Below are 14,487 nucleotides of genomic sequence, written 5' to 3' on the forward strand. Positions count from 1 at the left end.
TTTTTCTGTAACTATTGAGATAATGATATGTTTTTACCTTTTAATATGCCAATGTGGTACATCACATCGTCAAATCTTCTGACTTTTAACCATCCTTTCATAAATTCCTGACATAAATTCTATTTGACTATATTTTATAACTTAAAAAGAATTGGATTCAATTGACTGTTCCATTTAGGATATTCATATTAATATTTATAAGTGAACTTGGCCTATAATTTTCTTTTCTGATACTGTCTGTGGAGGATTGTATTATTGTTAACAAGTATCTAATTCTACCTTCCCTGTAAGAAGATTGTACATTTTCCATATGACACGTATTGCATCGCTGTGGCTGGAGTACACTTCCAGGCCCCTTTGTTGAGTTTGATCATATGACAGGCTGGGATCAATGTGCGTAGAAGTGAATCTATGTCAGTCCCGAGCTTAAACTGAGAGATTTTTTTAGGAGGCATTACAGTCATTTACTACCTCTCTCGCCTTTTTTTTCTGCCCCCAAAATGAGCCTGTTCCACACAGGGGAACTGCCTTTAGCCTGGGCCCCTGAATCCAAAACACACGGAATAGACCTGCAGCCTGGGGCACGGCCTCAGAACCCACATGTAATATGAATGAGGAATAAATCTCTGTTTTTGTTAGCCATGGAGATTTTTGGGTTGTCACTGCAGTAAAGCTGACTAATTAATTATCCATATCTGGTTTGGGAATCAAGGTTAATCTAGCCTCATAAAATGGGCTGGTATCTTTCTTTCCTCTTCTCTGAAAGAATTTGCATAGTGCAGAAATATTCTGTTCCTTGAATGTTTGGTCAAATTTCATTATAAAACTGTCTGGGCTTGGTATATTTTTTTGAGTGTAGAAGAATTTTGACAAAAGATTCAATTTTAATAAATAGTTATTTAGGGGCTGGCCCCATGGCCCAGTGGTTAAGTTTGCACACTCTGCTTCGGCAGCCCAGGGTTTCGCTGGTTCAGATCCTGGGCATGGGCATGGACATGGCACCACTCATCAGGCCATGCTGAGGCAGCATCCCACATGCCACAACTAGAAGGACCCACAACTAAAAATACACAACTATGTACCAGGTGGCTTTGGGGAGCAAAAGGAAAAATAAAATTTAAAAAAAAGTTATTGATATATTCAGGTTTTCTATTTGTTTCTTTCTGTCAATTTTGGTGTATTATATTTTTATAGAAAAATTCTCCTATCGATGTTTTATGTCAACATAAAGTTGGTTGTAATAATCTCTTATGACTATAAAAACAAACACTTTCTGTATTTTAATTATGAAACAATGAGAATATTGTTTTACCTTATCTCTTTTTTCTTGATCAATCTTGTAATAAATTTGTCTACATAATTAATATTTTCAGAGAACCAGCTTGTTCTTTGTCAAAACCTTTTGTCAAATTTTGTCAAAAACTTCTAGTCAAAACTTCTACTTTTTCGTGTTTCATTAATTTCTGCTCTTATTTTTATTTCCTTCTTGCTACTTTTTTGAGTTTTCTTTCTAGCTTTAAAAGTGAATATGTAATTCATTTATTCTCAACATTTCTTGTATTAGTTAGCATTATAGAGTTGGCTGCATGTGCCAGAGACCCAAAACAACAGTAGCTTAGATAAGAGATATGTGAAAATTTAAAAGGTGAGAAATCTAGGGTTGGCATGCTAACTGTGCTTTGCGAAAGGCTTAGGGACTCAGGAGCCTTCTATTTTGTTGTTTGTAGGGCACTGTTCTTGTCCACCTGATGCAAGACAATTCGTCTCTGTACTTGTGTTTTGGCCAGCATGATGGAAAAAGGGAATAAGAAAGGATTCTCTCCCTTGAAGATATGACCTAGAAGTTACACGCACCACTTCTGCTCATATGCCATTAGCAAGAACTCAGCACTCCACTTTAAGGTACCCAAATTAGATGTTTCTGTGTTTAACAGAAATAGGGGCTTTCATAAGGTAAATATTTATTCTCATATAAAATACTAGAGGTAAGCAGTCAAGCCCTCTGGGGTGGATGTCCTACTCCCTGAAATCCTTAGGAACTCAGCGTCTTTCTGTCTTTTTGTTCTGCCAGTCCTTACGGTGTTGCTCTTCTCCTTATGCTTCTAGACGCACAAGAACATGGGATGATTTGCCCTGGTTTGCCTGGGACTTTCCTGGTTTTAGCACTGAAAGTCCCGTGTCCTGGGAAACCCCTCAGTACTGGCCAAACTACTCTGTACTGCAATACAGTTCTGATGCTAACCACTCAGAGTTAGTGTCAGATCCCACCAGGTTGAGGGCTCATTCCTTCACAAGACTACCCCCACTTCAGACACCAGTTGCAAGTGGGGTTCCCTGGCTACCTGAACTTCTGACCAATTGGTTACCAATCCAGGATGTTCCCACAACCCCACTCAGGTTTGATAATTCACCAGAAGTGTCCATAGATCTCACTGAAAGAGCTGTAGTTACGATTACAGTTTTATCATAAAGGATACACACAGGGAGAGATCTAGAGGGTTCTTACACAGAGCTTCCCTGCCCAGAGCCTATGGAGTCAGGATGCATCGCTCTCCCAACACATCAATGTGTGCACCAATCAGGGAGCTCCTCTGAGCTTGGGTGTCCAGAGTTTTTATTAGGGTTTCATTACATAGGCGTGATTGATTAAATCATTGGCCATGCGATTTAACTCAATATCCAACCCACCTTCCCTCCCCAGGGATTGGGTGGTTGAAAGTCCAAGCCCTTTAATCTAATCTTTCTGGTGACCAATTCCCATCCTGAAGCTATCTAGGGTCCCACCAAGAGTCATTTCATCAGCATAATAAAGATGCTCCCATCACTCAGGAAATCCCCAGGGATTTTGAAGCTCTGTGCCAGGAACGTGGGACAAAGACCAGACAAATTATTTATTATACCACAGCCAACCTACTGCCACCATGTCTATAGTTTGGTCAGCAGGAAGGTGAAATGTGTCAAGAAAGTCACTTTGAAGACATCATCAAAAAACTGCACACATTATGTCTGTTCACAGTCTATTGACCAGAACTTCAAACTGACCATTCTAACTGTAAGAGGGGCTCAAAAATGTGGTCTTAATTCTGAACAGCTATGTGCCTAGCTAGAAACCAGAGGTTTTATTATTACAGGAAAGAGGGAGAACAGACATTGAGGTGTAGTTACTAGTCTAAGCCACATTTCTTTATTTGATAATTTATTGGGACTATACATTTTCTTTGATGTCCTGCTTTAGCTCTATCCTAGAAGATTGTATGCAGTATTTTCATTGCTTCTCAGTTCTAAATATTTTGTAATTTTCCTTGTGATTTCCTCTATATTCCATGGGTCACTGAAGAGTGTCTTTTTTTTTTTTTAAAGATTGGCACCTGGGCTAACAACTGTTGCAATCTTTTTTTTTTTTTTTCTGCTTTATCTCCCCAAACGCCCCCTGTACATAGTTGTATATCTTAGTTGCAGGTCCTTCCAGTTGTGGGATGTGGGACACCGCCTCAATGTGGCCTGACGAGCGGTGCCATGTCCACGCCCAGGATCTGAACCCTGGGCTGCCGCAGCAGAGCGCACGAACTTAACCACTCGGCCATGGAGCCAGCCCCTGAAGAGTGTCTTTTAATTCACCAAATGATGTTTTCCTTTTTAGTAGGCATTTTGTTGATTTCCAATTTAATTCTATTGTTATCACATAATATGAACATATAATGTCAATTCTTTGAAATTTCTTAAGACTATCTTTGTGACCTATAACATGATCATTTTTTGTAAATTTTCGATATGAGCTAAAAAATGAATATAGTCTCTATTGTTGGATGCAAGTTTAAAGTATGAACTCTCACCACCATGTCCATCAAAAGTCTATATCTATATTTTTTCCCAAAAAGTGGGATCATATTGTATATATTATCTTGCAAATTTCTTTTAAAAATGTTATGATATATTATGGAAATATTTCCATGCAAATACACATGACTTGGTACACATCCTTAAGTATTTTATCAGAATAAATTCCATGTGTGAGACTGCTCCTTCAAAGGATATGATTTTTCAAATGACTTCTTTTAAATTATTGCTATGATTGTCAGTTTGCCCCCCAGAGGTGTCAAACCAATTTTTACTTCCTTTAGTCCTGTAGAACATTGCCCATTTCTTGCACCTTCTCAAGCATTGTGTATCATCACGTTTTTATCTTTGTTGATGCTCAAGCTGCGTTCTTTTGCTGATGAGGAGAGAGAAGCTTGGAGATGCACAGCAGTTGGCAAAATAAAGCAGAGGGAGCTCCAGGAGTGGCTTCTGCCTCTCATTTCCTGCCCAGGACACGGGGTGGAAAAATGACAAAGTCCAGCTGTGCCTCTCATTCACATCCAGAATTGTGAATTCGAAAATTCTTTTATTCTGTCCAGCACCAACTGGGCTGAAATTTTGTGAAAGAGATGTCTTTCTCCTGAGGGATGAATCAAACCTGCCAACATCTATGCCTCATCCAGGACACAGAGTTTGACAAATATTTTTCAGTCAAATGTGTTTTCTTAGCTGCAAAACAATCAAGGTTCTCTTTTGCTGGCTGTGTAGCTCAGCTGGGTCCCAGTAGCTCTGGTCTCTGCCCAAATGCTTTTAGGACTTCCCTTCAGCACCTGGCAGCACTGGGGCCACCCACCTATCCCAGTTAAGGTCACTGGTCTTTTGGAAGCAAAGAGATGTAGCCACTTCAATGCAGAAACCAAAATAACAATTGGACTTTTGTACCTCTGACCCCATGTGAGCCTCATACCACCCTTTGAGCTAAGAATGATTATTCTTTCTCTTTTATAGATGAGTACACTGAGGGTTTAAAAAGGGTAGGGAATTTTGTTAGTTTACTCAGCAAGAAAGAGGACTTCCTTGCCTACTTTCACTGTGTAATCTGCGGTCCCCTGCCAGTCGCTATCACATTACTCTATTTTCTTAACGTCGCCTTCTTTATTTATTTACTCATTGTGGTAGACAGCCTCCAAGATGGCGCCCAATGATTCTCACCTCCCAGCGTTCATGCCATCGTGCAGTCTCCTCCCACATTGAATCATGCTGGTCTGTGTGACTAAGAGTATAGCAGAAATGATGCCATCTGACTTTCAAGGCTAGGTCATAAAGGCATAGCTCTTTCCTGCTTAGGGAAGCCAGCTGCTTTACCATGGGGACCCTCAAGCATCCCAAGGAGAAGCCCACATAAAGAGTGACTGGGGCCTCCTACTAACAAGCACCATCAACTTGCCAGCCACGTGAATGAGCCACCTTGGAAGTGGATCCATCAGCCCAGGTGAGCCTTCAGATGACTGCAGCCTGGGTGACTCTAACTGAAATCTCACAAGAGACCTTCAACCAGAACTGCCCAGCCAAGCCTCTCCTGAGTTCCTGATCCACTTGTGATCCTGTTTGAGATATTGGAATTGAGACTATGAGAGATGACAAATGGTTGTTGTTGTTTGAAGCAAGTATTGGGTAATTTGTTATGCAGCAATAGACAGCTAAGACACTTATTTGTCTATTTCCCCTGGTAGGTTGTAAACTCTGTGGGGACAGGACTCATGCCTCTCTGATTCACCACTCCCACATCTCAAATGATGCTCAGCACACTGCAACAACTTACAAACATTTAGTGAATAAAAAAATCACTGAAAGTGGTAGTGAGAGGATTAAAATCTCCTTGCTCTCACCTTACATTCTGGCCCTTTCCCACAGCACTCTCAATGGCTTCTCTTTCCTCGCAGAGTTGAGCCACACAGCCAGCTGGGGGGCGGGCTTTTCCTGTTGCCTACACAGCAATTCATAGTTAATTAAACCTTTGCATAAACAGAACATGGGAGGATGTAAAAGTAATGAGCTGACATCCCAGTGTGTATTATGTGGGGCTGAGAAGAGAATTTAATTTAGAGAAGAATTATGCACAGGCAGAAGAGCAGTCCATTAAAACAAACCAACTGTCTGGAAAGAGATAAAACAAAATGGATTCTGCGTCCTGTGAAATAGTGAAGCTGCACATTTGAGGTGCTTTGGAATCCTCAGAGCTGAGACGCTGTGATGAGTGGGAAGGGGAAAACACTGGATTATGTAGGCAGGAGAGTAGAGGGGGTCCCTCCAGTTCTCCTGGGTGGGTTGCAAGATGTGTCTTGTTGGAGCATAGTTCTTGTCCAAGGATTGCTTTGCTCACAACCCTTCTGTCCTGGGGTTCCCCCAGAGCAGAGTCTGAGCCAAGGAATTGAGTACTAGCATTTTGTTGGGAGGTGCAAGGAATACGAGTAGGTAAGGAGGGAGGTAATCTAAGGAAAGAAAGGCAGCAAATAAGGAATGAGCTATTGGTTCAGCTACCAGTGGGCAACTAGAGATTAATCCCATAATTTGAGAGACCTTGAAAAATGCACAGCTCAGATTTCTCCCATAAAAAGGATGAGGGAGCTCGGATAGTTATACCCCCACACCCATCAATTGTTAGTTAAGGACTGTTCCAGGGGGATGTTGACTTTGAGACACCAGATAGGTGGGCAGAGTGGCAAAGCCTGAAGGCAGGATCATTTCTTTGGAGAAACCTTCCCTGACACCCCCACATGAGATTAGACCACGCTGTTATACATCCTTCCCCGTAGCACTTACCGTAATTGTGATAAAAAATTATGTAATTTGTTTACTATCCACCATATCCCACTAGAAACTCCATGAGAGCAGCGACGTACCTGTCTTCTCCTGTCTTGTATCCCTGGCACAGTGCCTGGCATACAGAGGGCTCTCATGAAATATTTGTTGTGTTAATGATACAGTCTAACTCCTACTTGGCAAAAAAGTTACATACTATATCACTTGGGGTAGGCTAGGCTGCAGTAATAAATATAACCAAATATGTAATGGTTCAACCCAATAAAATGTCTTTTCAAAATTTTAAAATAATTTTAAATTTATAGAAAAGTCACAAGAATTGAACAAAGGATTCCTATGTACTCAACTCATATTCTCCAACTGTTGACATTTTGTCAAATTTGTTTTATTATTCTTTCTCTCTCTTTATGTCCATGTATCTCTCTGTACACTCTTTCCAAACAATTTGAGAGCAAGCTGCAGATATCATGGCTAATTACATCTAAATACTTCAGTGTGTATTTTCCCAAAACAAAGACTCTTTTACATAACCCCAGTACAACCATAAAACTAAGGACGTTAACCTTGATACTGTAATACTATCCAACCCACAGATCTATTCAAATCTTGGCGTGGACCTCAATAGACATCCTTTATAAGCACTCTTGTTTTTCTGGTCTGGGATTATCCAGGATCCTGCATTGTGTTTAGTTGCTATATCTCTTTAGTCTTCTTCAATTTGGAAGAGACCCTCAGTTTTTCCATCCTTTCATGATTTTGACATTTTTTTTTTTAAATATTGGCACCTGAGCTAACAAATTGCCAATCTTTTTTTATTTTCCCCTTCTTCTTCTTCTCCCCAAAGTGCCCTGGTAAGTAGTTGTACATTCTAGTTGTAGGTCCTTCTGGTTGTGCTATGTGGGATGCCACCTCGGCATGGCCTGATGAGCGGTGTCACGTCCGTGCTCAGGATCCGAACTGGCAAAACCCTGGGCCGCTGAAGCAGAGTGCGTGAAATCAATCACTTGGTCAGGGGGCCGGCCCCTAACTTTGACATTTTTGAGGAGGATACTTTCTGGAATGTTTTGCAAATTTTCTCATTTGTCCGATGTTTCTTCATGATTAAATTCTGGTTATACATTCATTTGTATATTAAAACTGTGAGTTCACACTATCTCCAGTTCCAATCTAACTCCTAGACTCCCTCTTTTCTGTATTTTTCTCTCTCTTCTCCCATAGAGAGAAAGCTGGCTTCCATCATGCTCAATCCAGTTGCTTCTGTTCTCAGTTCCCCTGTAAGTAATCAATCTCCTGATTACGCAGCTGGCTCCTTTGCCTCAATCCCCACACACGTGACACCCGCATGGGCTACATCCTCCCCCATTTCGCTGTGGCCTTGCTGGACAAGCTCTGACACCCTTAGTCCCCACAGCCACACAGGCCTGTTGGGCTCAGACCCCAACTTCTCTGTGGTCGTGCAGGTTAAGTGAGCACCCACCCTGACTCCAGGCTCCATTGCTAATATTACTAGATGTTTATTTTTACTCACATAACAGTCATGGGCAGATGAAGAGTTCTATGGTGCTGGAGGAGGTCGTCAACAGGATGTGACCGCTGGTTGACCTGTGAGCTGGACCCGGGCAATGGGAGGCTCCTCACCTCCTCCCCTGTCCTTGGAATGTATGACCCGCCCACCATTCCCACAGCTGCAGCTGTTTCAAGGACACAGCCTTGAGAGAGTCAGGTGCTGTTGAAACCATCTGGACTGAATATGTGACTGAATCCCATTAAAGCCCGTGTTGAGATTCTGGCGGGCAGATGTGCAGATCTGCTCAACTTGTGGTGCCCAAGACAAACCTCATATGTAAGTTCCCTCCCTTATTAAACCTGCCACCTACCAATCTGGAGTGGTCTCTTTCTTCAGTCTCTCCTTGCCCTCCATGTATGGGGACCAGTTTCAGATTTTACCCGGGGAACTCCCCAGGTTGTGAACCAACAGAAGTCACATGTATAGCTTAAGCAAAATTACGGTATACTGCACTCCCTCCCCATCCTGAACTTTCCTGTCTATAGTCTTATTCTCATCAGAGAAACTCCACGTTCGTGAGACTGAGGTTTTAGGGTGCTCCCTGTCACTTGTCACTGCAAACTTGAAACCTTTTCTTGTCACTGTCTCCTTCAAGAGGAGAGACTCTTTAATTGGATGAATCTCCTGTGTTGGGTGGTTGTGCAGAGGCTGTTACCTTTGGAGTTACCTTTTTAGTTTCTCTTCTAGGTTTAGGAGGCATGGAAGTATCAACAATATGGGATTTGGAGTCACAGAGTTCTGGTTTCAAATTCCAGCAGCACTGCCTACTGGCTGTGTGACCCTAGGTGTGTTACTTCACTTTTCTGAAACTTATTTCCTTACCTATAAAAAGTAGTCCTACTTCATAGGGTTGTGGTGAGGATTAGGTAACATAATGTGTATAAGGTGCTCAACACAGTGCTTGGCACACACTAAGTACTCAGTTAAATGGTTGTAGTTGCTTCATACAACCTCCTAAAACTGAATCAAGAAGATATAGAGAATCTGACTAGACCAATCACAAGTAAACAGACTGAAACAGCAATCAAAAACCTCCCAGAAAACGAAAGTCCAGGACCAGATGGCTTCTCTGGAGAAATCTACCAAATATTCAAAAAAGATTTAATACCTATCCTTCTCAACTATTCCAAAAAATTGAAGAAGATGGAACGCTTCCTAACTCAATCTATGAGGCCAACATCACCCCGATACCAAAACCAGACAAGGACAACACAGAGAAGGAAAATTACAGGCCAATATTGCTGATGAGCATGGATGCAAAAATCCTCAACAAAATATTGGCAAGCTGAATACAGCAATACGTTAAAGGATGATATACCACGATCAAGTGGTATTTATACCAGGGACGCAGGGATGGTTCAACATCCACAAATTAATCAGTGTGATATACTACATTAACAAAATGAGAAACAAAAACTACATGATCATCTCAATAGATACAGAGAAAGCATTTGACAAGGTCTAACATTCGTTTATGATAAAAACTCTCAATAAAATTGGTATAGAAGGAAAGTACCTCAATATAATAAGGGCCATATGTGACAAACCCACAGCCAACACTGTATTTAATGGTGAAAAACTGAAAGCCATCCCTCTGAGAACAGGAGCAAGACAAGGGTGGCCACTTTTGCCACCCCTATTCAACAGAGTACTGGAGATTTTGGCCAGAGTAATTAGGCAAGCAAAAGAAATAAAAGTTATCCAAATTGGAAAGGAAGAAGCGAAACTCTTGCTGATGGAGATGACATAATTCTGTATGTAGAAAACCCTAAAAAATCTACCAGAAAACTATTAGAAATAATCAACAGCTATAGCAAAATTGCAGGGTACAAAATCATCTTACAGAAATCAGTTGCATTTCTATACACTAATAATGAACTAGCAGAAAGAGAAGTCAAGAATATAATTCCATTTACAATTGCAACAAAAAGAATAAAATATCTAGGAATAAATTTAACCAAAGAGGTGAAGGACCTATCCATGGAAAACCATAAGACATTATTGAAGGAAACTGAAGAAGACATACAGAAATGGCAAGAGATTCCATGCTCATGGATTGGAAGAATAAACATAGCTAAAATGTCCCTATTACCTAAAGCAATCTACAGATTCAGTGCAATCCCAATCAGAGTCCCAATGACATTTTTTATGAAAATCGAGCAAAGAATCCTAAAATTTATATGGAACAACAAAAGACCCTGAATAGCCAAAGCAATCCTGAGATAAAAGAACAAAGTTGGAGACATCGCAATCTCTGACTTCAAAATATACTACAAAGCTATGGTGATCAAAACAGCATGGTACTGGCACAAAAGAGACACACAGACCAATGGAACAGAATTGAAAGCCCAGAAATAAAACCACACATCTACGGACAGTTAATCTTCTACAAAGGAGCCAAGAATATACAATGGAGAAAGGAAAGTCCCTTCAATAAATGGTGTTGGGAAAACTGGACAGCCACATGCAAAAGAATGAAAGTAGACCATTATCTTACACCATGCACAAAAATTGACTCAAAACGGATCAAAGACTTGAATGGAAGACCTGAAACTATAAAACTCCTAGAAGAAAATATAGACAATACACTCTTAGATATCAGTCTTATCAGCATCTTTTTGAATACCATGTCTACTCAGGCAAGGGAAACAAAAGAAAAATAAACAAATGGGACTACATCAGACCAAAAAGCTTCTGCAAGGCAAAGGAAACCATGAACGAAACAAAAAGACAACCAACTGGGAGAAAATACTTGCAAATCATATATCTGACAAGAGGTTAATCTCCAAAATATATAAAGAACTCATACAACTCAAAAACAAAAAAACAAACAACCCGATCAAAAAATGGGCAGAGGATATGAACAGACATTTTTCCAAAGGTGGTATGCAGATGGTCAAGAGGCACGTGAAAAGATGTTCAACATCACTAATTATTAGAAAATGCAAATCAAAACTACAATGACATATCACCTTACACCTGTCAGAATGACTATAATGAACAAGACAAAAAGTAGCAAATGTTGGAGAGGATGTGAAGAGAACCCTCATACACTGCTGGTGGAATGCAAACTGGTACAGCCACTACGGAAAACAGTATGGAGATTTCTCAAAAAATTAAAAATAGAAATACTATAGGATCCAGCTATCCTACTACTGGGTATTTATCCAAAGAACGTGAAACCAACAATTCAAAGAGATTTATGCAACCCTCTGTTCATTGCAGTGTTATTCACAATAGACAAGATGCGGAAGCAACCCAAGTGCCCTTCAATTGATGACTGGATAAAGAAGATGTGGTAAATATACATAACGTAATACTAACTGCCATAAAAAAGACAAAATTGTCCCATTTGTAACAACATGGATGGACTTTGAGGATATGATGTTAAGTGAAATAAGCCGGACAGAGAAAGACAAACACTGCGTGATTTCACTCATATGTGGAAGATAAGCAAACATGTGGATGAAGAGAACAGATTAGTGGTTACTAGAGGGGAAGGGGGTTGGGTGGTGGGCAAAAAGGGTAAAGGAGTGCATATGTATGGCGATGGGTAAAAATTAGACTATTGGTGGTGAGCACGATGCAGCCTATACAGAAACTGATAAATAATAATGTACACCTGAAATTTCGCAATGTTGTAAACCATTACGACCTCAATAAAATAATTGAAAAAAAAAATAGTAGTAGTTGCTGTTCTCACTCCTTTTTTGGTCCACTTTTTCTAATAAGGATGGTGGAATGTGCCATCCCCACAGTAAGCATCTTAACGTGTTGTCCAAATTCAATAGATTAAAAATTATCCTGAAAGCCGTACCCTAATCCCTGCCTGGCAGTAAGTGACAGTCCACACCCATGGCACCTGTGACCCTGCACTCTCCTGAGCATGGGCAGGGATCTGCACCAGGTCACCCTCCTTTCTGAGCATCACACCTGCAGGCACCACAGACTTTGGCTGCAGAGCAGTGGAGCAACCAGTGTCTCCAGAACCTCCCTACAGGCCAGCACCAGAGAGGAGGGGTCTTCTAATCAGGCAATGGGGAGGCCCTCATTGTACATCCACAGTGCTGGCTCCTTATGAGGCAGAACTTCAAGGAAGTGTGAGAGGTTTCAAACAGGGCAGAGTCCTCCTATTGGGCAGACCACTATTGCTGTAGTGTGCATTAACACTTGCTGGCTAATGCTGGAAGTTTCCATGCACCCTCGGATGCTGCCCAGGAGATATTCAGAGATCGTGGGCTGATTATTAGACGATGTTCCATTTAACTGGGATGGCCTCCTCAGGTTTGAGTGGGGAAACTCAGGACCACTGGATTTGGTCCTGGTTTGATGGTGTGGTTGGGCTGATGACTCACCTTTCTTCCATGCCGGGGGCTTTTGTGCAGAGAAAACTGCAGACAAATTAACCTTATAGGCTGACTTGAAATTGCCTGGGCCACTGACAGTTACACTAAGCTGACTGCAAAGGCGGGACCTTGTTGCCTTGTGAACCTGGCTGTGTTGCTATGGAAACCAGAATTCTTCTATCCCTCTGGCTCTCTGAGGTTAGGAAGTGTCCACTGGGAGTACAGGGGCCAGGACAGACAGAGGGGTGGGTAGGGAGGTGGAAAATGCAGGATTTGGTAGGTGAGGTTATGAGATGGACTGGGAAAATCCCACTTCCTGAGGTTGGGACTGAGTCTCCATTCTCAGCTGGGCCCAGAACTGAGCCCCCTAGAACCCTTCCTTCTGGAGACACTCCCCTCCCTGGGCTTCAGAGCTGGCTGGGACCAGGGTAGTGTTTGTATTCCCTTAGCAGAAATTATCAGTTTAGCTTAGCCAAGGAAGCTCCTGGTAGAATGGGGTCCTGGTTGGCTTCAGCCCTGAAATAAAAGTCCCCAGCAACACAGAGCAGCAGACACTGTGGGCTGTGAGCTAGTTCTGTTCTGACTTGTACAAATTTGGGCCTCTCTGTGCCTCAGTCCCCTTACATGAAAAATGGTACGAATGATGATAATACTATTCCTCTTTACCTATAAGGCTGTTGTGGAGGTGAAAAATAATAACGGGCTGTGAAAATACTTCATAAACTTTGCTGCCTTCGTACCTGGGAAGCTTGGTGAGTCTCCACTTCAAGGAACAGTGGTTGATGGTGGCCCCTGCCCCTACTGTAAATGCAGGTGCATAATCTGGAGATCTAAGACTGGCTTGATGCATCCTTTGTTCCTTCTTTCCTTGTCTCTATTTCCCTGTGTTATCCTCAGCCAGCTCCCCTGCCCCCAACTAAGTTGTCAGCTCTGGCCAAGGTGGGGACCACATCTCACTCATGTCTGCAGCTTGGTTCCTCCCCAGCCCCACACTCTGTCCTACTGTGCCCCTTCTGGGACTAGCACAGAACTTGATCCCTGGTAGGAATGCAATAATTATTCCTTACGTATGTATCATTTTAAATTCTAAAACCAATATTTATCATGATCTCAATGTCTCTGGCTTTTGTCGGTTTTGAGAGGGCCTCCCAGGAGCAGGATTCAAGGGCAAGTAGTGTATCTGGGAGGTGATTCCAGGAAGTACCAGTAGGGGAGGGGGAATTGAGTCAGGGAGGGGAAGGAAGCCAGGGAAGGGTGCATGGTCAAGAAAGTTACCACTGTGGACAACTGGGGCTCAGTCCTGCTGGGGATCTCTGGGGACCAGTGCAGAACACGCCTTATTGTTACCCCACCCAAGGAGCAAGGGAGCGAGGGCAGATATCTCTTGAGACCCATCACTGAGAGGACATGACCACCTGTTAACCTGTGAGCTGGACCTGGGCGACGGGAGGCTCCTCACCCATGCCCTTGTCCTTGGAATGTACATTCTCCCCACTGCTCCCACAGTGGAGCCGTTTCCAAGGATGCAGCCTTGAGGAGCAATGTGTTGTTGAGACCATCTGGACGGTGTCCATGACTGAACCCAGTTAAGGCCTATACAAAAACTATGAAGATTCTAGCAGGCAGGTGTGGGGACTTATTCGTCTTTTTTTTTTTTTTTTAATAATTAAAGAAACACATCTTCTTTCTTTCTTTTTTTTTTTTAAGATTTTATTTTCCTTTCTCTCCCCAAAGCCCCCTGGTACATAGTTGTATGTTTTTTTTTTTTTAGTTGTGGGTCCTTCTAGTTGTGGCATGTGGGATGCCGCCTCAGCATGGCTTGATGGGTGGTGCCATGTTCGTGCCCAGGATTCGAACTGGTGAAACCCTGGGCCGTTGCAGTGGAGTGCGCGAACTTAACCACTCAGCCATGGGGCCGGCCCTGACCTACTCGTCTTGTGGTACCCAAGGCAA

The sequence above is a fragment of the Equus przewalskii genome, chromosome 21 (assembly GCF_037783145.1).
Source record: "Equus przewalskii isolate Varuska chromosome 21, EquPr2, whole genome shotgun sequence".
Classification (NCBI taxonomy): Eukaryota; Metazoa; Chordata; class Mammalia; order Perissodactyla; family Equidae; genus Equus; species Equus przewalskii.